This window comes from Thalassophryne amazonica, chromosome 2, assembly GCF_902500255.1.
Source record: "Thalassophryne amazonica chromosome 2, fThaAma1.1, whole genome shotgun sequence".
In the NCBI taxonomy this organism is placed as follows: domain Eukaryota; kingdom Metazoa; phylum Chordata; class Actinopteri; order Batrachoidiformes; family Batrachoididae; genus Thalassophryne; species Thalassophryne amazonica.
In genome coordinates, this window is record NC_047104.1 from 38591857 (window position 1) to 38599538 (window position 7682).

Below are 7682 nucleotides of genomic sequence, written 5' to 3' on the forward strand. Positions count from 1 at the left end.
ACATCCTCTCCCTTACAGGTGTACCCAGTGGCGGCTGGTGAAAAACGGTCTTGGTGGGGCTGCTGTGCCAATAGATTCCCTTGCCTTGTCCAGTACAGGCATTGTCCAGTACAGTCGGAAAATTACTACAATTCCACAATAATCATTTCATGTCCTTCTCAAAATCAGCAGTTTTACAGATAAAGTTAACCATTTACAGCTATATTAGGCCCCATTTCTACTTTGGAAAAGAACAGTATCAAATACAACACTCAAGTTCTTGAGCATAGAACATTTCACCATTTGACACCAATTACACACATAGTACACCAAACTGTACTGCACTGCCATTATCTTCAGACAAACAGATCCTGGGGTTCACAATGACACCCCCTTAACAAAATAGAAAATATCACCAAATTTACACTCTTTCAAAATATGGAAAAATTCTTCAATTGACAAAAGAACATTATGTACATGGGTGATTCTTTAACTACGGGCACTATTGGCCTTGTAAATGTAATTTCCACCACACCATTGCCTTACAATATAAAGCGCCTTGGGGCAACTGTCTGTTGTGATTTGGCACTATATACATGTGCTCTGATGTCACTGTTTATCTCCATAGAAACTACCCAAACAATCTTTCATACAAACTGTTTAGGGACATTACAGTGTTGTGGTGGAAATTACGGCAATAGTGTGGGACAACTACATTTTGTTTAAAAAAATCACAACAGTTGTATGACATTGAATACCCCAATTATGTTTTGATTATTTTACTGATATTTTATTCAGAGATATTTTAAAACATTAGAAAAAACGTTTCTTTACCATTCATTTTTATCATTGAAGATCAAAAGTCTGGGTGTGGGACAAGCACAAAATGGCAATATTTGCATATAATGATGCTGAAAAAAGGTGAAAAAGTCATCATAGACTACTAGAACAAATTTCTTAACACACTTTCATTGTAAAGATAACTATAAAAGTGTGAAATGTCCCCTTTTTTGTTTTTCATACAATATGATCAAAGGACATAAGTGCCCGTAGTCTAAGAATCACCCATAAGTGTCTTGTGTGTACTCAGTGGCTGAGTTAGAATTTCTTTAAAAAAACATGCAAATTGCTATTTTAGGGTTTTGTTTTTAAACTGAGCAAATAATTTGTTTTAGAGTGTGGAATACTCCAAAGAATATTTCACTTCTGTGAACTGATCCTCATAACGTGTAAAGTGAAATCAAAATACCAGCATGGCTGCAGCTTTGAACACTGTTACAAACAGCCCCGGCCTCCCCTATTACCATTATAACTGGTCTGCTGTCCCAATAAAGATCACAGCTTTGACCCCTAAAACAAACAAAAAACATCACTCATTCGTTTTATCTTAAAATTTCATCCTCATTTCCACACCAGGAGCAACATTTGGGAATAAATCCGAGCAGCTCGTCAGCTCACCTGAGCTGAAGTGGATCCAGAGGAGTCAGTCAGCAGCTGGCAGAGGTGGATGCGCTCCTTTCCACCCCGCAGTAAAGAGCGCAGATCAGCAGCCTCCGTGACGTGTGCGTGCTGACAGTGTGAATGAAGCCTGACACGGTTTATAACGAGTCAAACGTCTCTCCTCCAACCGGGATGTGCAATTGTCATTAAACCACGAGAAAGATCTGATGTGCGCAGCTCCATGTGCCTCCAAAACGATCCCCGCGAAACTTTGGTGTCATTGATTTGATTAGTTTTGTCCCGTTTTAAACCTCCGAAGAGTTCTTCAACTTACTCCAGCAAAACACACGGAGACAAAATAAATAAATATAACCCAAACGTCGTTGTCACCATCATCTCTTCCTGCCTGACAGCAGCAGCTGCAGAGTCACGTATATCACTGACTGTAGCAATCTAACGTTCCCGCATTTTTGTCGCAAGGGCTAAAATTCCGGTGCCCCAAAGCCATTAATTTTGGCAATGTTGATTTGCCAAATATTTATTAATATTCCCTAGCAACTACATACAATTGGTTATTTCGCTGCACTTCAATGGCGCTTTGAATGAGCGCCCAAGACGAGGAATGATACGTTCTCTGCTTCTGTCGGTGGAAATGCACTGTTGAATGAGAGTCAGTTGGAGGAAGTGTTGTTTTAATCATTCATATTACATGTAGGCACATACTATTAAGTAAAACTGACATTGATAATACTTTTTAAATATATATATATTATGACTTTTCCCCTCCACATCTAGGAGGGCAGCACCTGAGCACCCCCTATGGGCCAGCCGCCACTGGGTGTACCACACTTTAACCATTATCTTCTTAAAGCTGTAAGTGGTCCTGGGTAATATGAGTGTTCATAATCTAGTATCGTTTATAACTACATGATTCTGGAATAACAGTAGCTCAGATGCAGTGACTTCACTCAGAAACTTCCTCTCCTCCTCTTTGGTTTTTTTTGTCTGGGTGAACCTGAAATGACAGGTTCAGTTTAAATTGTTGCTCCAGATGGAGGAACCAGATGGCAGCAGACAAGCTTTGGCACTCTGGAGGTAGCAAGATAGAGCTAAAAATATGTTGGCTGTTTTTTCTAATTTATAAAATTCAACCACTTTGTTTATTCTCCACTGCAGTGCAAAACTGAAAGAGTTGGAGTTTGTACATCACATTCACAACAGTAACCTCAGAATCCAAGTATTGATTGATTGATTGATTGGCATAATGGCATGAATTTGATTCATCTTTGGAATAATAAGGCTATTCCAAAAGGTAGGCACATATACCCACAATGATAACTGTAGGTACTTACTATGGTACAGCACATATTCCAGCTCTTCCACTATATATAAGTAATTTTGTTTGTGTCTCATTTTAGCTATTTTGAAAAATAAGCTACTTGAACCCTTCCATGTTGTATTCATGATGCCTTCATACTGATTTAGTTAAATGGCTATGACCTTCAGTCAAGGTCAAAGGGTACATAACCAAGAGAAAGCTGATATGACTTCACATTGATGTTTAATGGCAACCATAAGTGCATTTACTGCAACAAATCCCTGTCAATAACTCTTCTAAATATCTCCCTTTTAATTAATGACCTTGGTCAGTCACTTTGGTTTTTAACAGATTTTCTTCTAAATCCAATCACTTTGTCCAGAATGACTCAAACATTCCACCACCTTTGGTACAAATCAGGTTAAAAATCAATTATTTTCTTCACAGATGAATGCACATACACAGAACTGAAAACTAAACCCCTGCACATGCTACTGCTGCACACAGTGTAAAAATAGTTTTGAAAACATGCCAACTCCGCAAGTAAATGGCATGTTAAAATTTATCCAGGTTTATTGGAGGAAGACATGAAGACAAGTTTTTTTCTTTAGCTTGTAAAAATCAATTTATGCAGAAACAAAATGATGCAGTATTCTTTACACAAAGAAAGTAATTATTTTACTCCTGTGTAAAATCTTAGGAGCGGCTAGCATTTTCGCTAGCGGTTAGCTTGCGTTAGCTATTTCGGACCCCGTCATAATTTTTTCATTTCATTTTTTTACACTCCTGTTAGTTAACTGTCTAGTGTATTTTGTAGCTGCTGCTTTTTTTATACATAAATACATACATATACATATCCTCTTCGGCTTGGAAGGAATCCACAAGGATCCCTATTGGAAAGCCGCTCTTCTTAGACCTGGTCCACCGTCATATGTGGGTTGACTGGACAGTCGAGCGCCCTGCAGTTGTAGACCACAGGGTGATCCTTGAAATAATCATCTAGTCGGCTTTTAAATGAGTTTGTCGTGGGTGCATCTATCACGTCTTGAGGAAGACTATTCCACCAGGCACCTACTTGTTGAGTGACCTACTAACCTACTTAGTTTTTCAGTGTAACTGCTGTGAATTTTAATTTATTTGCGTCTGTGTGAGCCTTAGGAGTGGTTAGCTTATCCATTATTGGTTAGCTTGTGTTTGCTTGGCTACATTCTTGAATTTCTTAGTGCACAAAGTACACTACAAATTCTACTTTACACCCTCCGTAAATCCTGCATGATGTTGGAAGATAGGGTGGCTCTCTTAGAGAGCCGTGTCCGTAAGTTAGAGCAGCTTCTTAGCGCAGTGGAGTTAAATGTTACGGGCACTCCAGATGAGGTTAGTGTTGGGCCGGCTAGTGAGCCCATTAACATCAGCTTAGAAACGCCGGCTGTGGAGGACGGCTTTTGGAATGTGGCTAGGCGGAGGAAGCCCTGTAGGGCTTGGTGCCCGGTTGTGGCACCCCGATCACACTCGCCAGTGCGAACTGTGAATCGGTTCTCCCCCTTGGATTTGCCAGACGTGAATTGTCTGAGCCCACAAGTGACTTCCACTCCTGTCTCCAGGCCACTCCTGTGTCAGGTTACAGACACCGGCTGACGTAAAATGTATTCCTGGGGCCAGAGCTCCCGACATTGCATCTCATCTTAGGGTGCTGACACTGCAGAAGGGAAGACAGACGAAGGAACATGACATGAGATATAGTCACATAGTTATTCACATTGGCACCAATGACATCAGGATGAAGCACTCAGAGGTCACATAAATGGATATGACCTTGCCAGAAAGATGTGTCAGCATCGATTAATAGTCTCTGGTCCTCTCCCCTCCCGGGGTACTGATGAGGCGTTTAGCAGTCTGACATCATTAAATAGGTGGCTGGTGCAGTTTTGTAGACAGCAAGGCTTTAGCTTTATTGATAACTGGCCTTCGTTGTGGGGCCGCTGTGGCTTGCTGATGCCGGACGGCCTCCACCCTACTGGGGAAGGTGCCGCCATCTTGTCTGCGAACATAGATAGAGCTCTACAGGGAGGGTAACATTAGGAATCTACAGCAGGCCACAGAGCAGGTGATTAGAGACCCTGCAAGGCTTATGACAAATGTGGGTGTGGAATCTGTTAGCTTAGCTGGGAATTTAGTGCAGAAAATCTGCTATGGTGATAGTGCAGTTTATTTGCCAGGGAGGGAATTTCAACAAGTTGAGACCGTGGCCTGCTTCCATAGTCGTGTCCATAAAAATCTTAGAGGAAATTTGATTTGATTTGTCCTCCAAATCATTGTTGATCAGTCATCTAATTATTGATCATCATTGATCCTTGTTCTATTGGTGATCATACCCCTCTGGTAATCCATGATGAAGAAATCAATCAGGTCAGCTTTTACAGGTATCCAGGCATTTACTTAGATAACCAGTTCAGCTGGGAAACGCATGTCAATAACTTATGCTCTCGTTTACAGCAGAGGTTATATTTTCTGTGCAGACTCAGGGCGTTTGGGGTTGATCAAAAAAATCTTGTTTTTGTTTTATCAGGCTGTTTTGGAAAGCATCCAGTATGGGATGTCATCTTGGTATGGTAATCTCTCTGTCCAGTTAAAATCTAGGCTTGCTCGTCTGGCGAAGACTGCTATGAAAGTTGTAGGGAGGACGGGAAGCTCTTCCCTGCAGTCCATGTATGAACAGTCTGTTCTCAAACAAGCGCAGCGAGCTTTGTCAGATCCTTCCCACATCCTCTGTCCTGAGTATGAACTCCTACCGTCTGGTAGGCAATACAGAGTCCCTCAGTGCAAATTGAATTGCTTTAAAAACTCATTTGTGCCAACATCAATTAGAGTCTTAAATATGGTTCCTGGGATAGGTAGTAGGATTGTGCGTTAATGACATGGTGGCATTGTAATTTTAGTGTTATTTATTCACTGTTAGTATTTTCTTAACCATATGTGGGAGATGGCTGTGCAATAGGGGTATGTGTTTTTAGGGATATGTGCAATATGCATGAATTATTTATGGGAGACCGCTGTGTAATACGGGTCTGTGCAATTTGGATATGTGTATTAGGGATGTGCAATATGTATGATTGATGTGTGTATTAAGTTTTGTAATATGTATGAGTCATGTAATTATGTCATGGCAGTTTTACTTTTTACATGTGCAGCTCTTGGTGTCTAAGACAAATTTCCCGGAAGGAACAGTAAAGTGTATCGTATCGTATCGTACTTAGATATGATTGGGCTATGTGAAACCTGGCTTAATCCTACAGCTGTCCTCCCCTTAAATGAGGCCTGCCCACCAGCATATACATTTAGTCACGTCCCTCGTGATGCGAAGCAAGGCGGGGGTGTTGGTCTTATTTATAAATCTAGGTTTAGCTTATTAGCTGTTGGGGGTTACAAATATCACTCGTTTGAGCATCTGATTCTCCGCTCTGCTCAGGATATTACACATTGCCAAGGTCAGAAGAATAAAAATCAGTCGTATTACTTTGTCACTGTAAATAGGCCTCCTGGCCCATATTCTGAATTCTTAGATGAATTTGGTGCGTTCATCTCTAACTTGTCAACTAGTGTAGATAACATTCTGATCAAGCTTCTCTACTATGGAAACCACCAGGACAACTGAGAGCCTACACAGAAACATTCTGATCATTGGTGACTTTAACATTCATATAAATAAGCCTTCTGATCCCCTCTGCAAATTATTTATGGAAATTGTGGATGCATTAGGATTTCGGCAATGCATTCGGGATTTGACGCACATTAGTGGAAATACCCTGGATCTGGTTCTCGCACGTGGTATTGCTGTCACGAATATTGACATCATGCCTCTTACATCAGTGGTGTCCGATCACTCATTAAGTTTACAGTTTTGCTGCCGTGTTTAGTGGAACAACAACCTTATATATCATTACGGTGATGCATCAACTCCTCAACTAAGACTGAACTCGAAGCTAGACTGCCTGATGTCTTAGCTTCACATTTGACAAATACCTAGTCAGTAGACCGACTTGTGGATAGTTTAAACTCAGTGCTCAAAACTACACTCGACATGATTGCACCACCTGTGTTAAAACCGCGCTCCCCAAAAATCACAGTCGCCTTGGTTCAATGATTATCTGCGTGACTTAAAGCATAAAGCAAGAGGTCTAGAATGGAAATGGCGTCATTCAAAATTAGGAGTATTTCACCTTGCATGGCGTGATGCTATCTTAGACTATAAGCAAGTATTATTGGCTACAAAGCGGACTTACTACTCTGATTTGATCAACAAAAACAAGCATAACTCAAAGTTCTTGTTTGACACAGTGGCAACACTTTTGCATGGACAACCACCTGTAGTTCGCTCTCCTTTTACAGCACAAGATTTCCTGGATTACTTTGGGAAGAAAATAGAAGACATCAGGTTAAACATATCTCGGCATGCCTTAATCCAGCCACTACACCCTGCTATTGATGTTGGCGCCACTACTGAGGTATCTAGATTTACAGAATTTGACAGTATCTCACTAGGCATGCTGACAAAACCCGTAATGTCAACAAAAAGCACAACCTGTTTATTTGATCCTATACCAACAAAACTGTTTAAGGACCTGTGGCCCACTCTTGGGCCGACTGTGCTGGAAATGATTACCGTATTTTCCGGACTATAAGTCGCACCGGAGTATAAGTCGCACCAGCCACTTTATCCATTATAAAGAAAAATAAACCATAAATAAGTCGCACCGGAGTATAAGTCGCACCAGCCACTTTATCATTATAAAGAAAAATAAACCATAAATAAGTTGCACTGGACTATAAGTCCCATGGACATACAGGTATGTTAACTTAACATGAAAAGTTCAGATGATAATATTATGACGGCTACCGTTTTCAGATGCATATTTCACCAGTCGTAACTTACAATCTGCAGAGTATG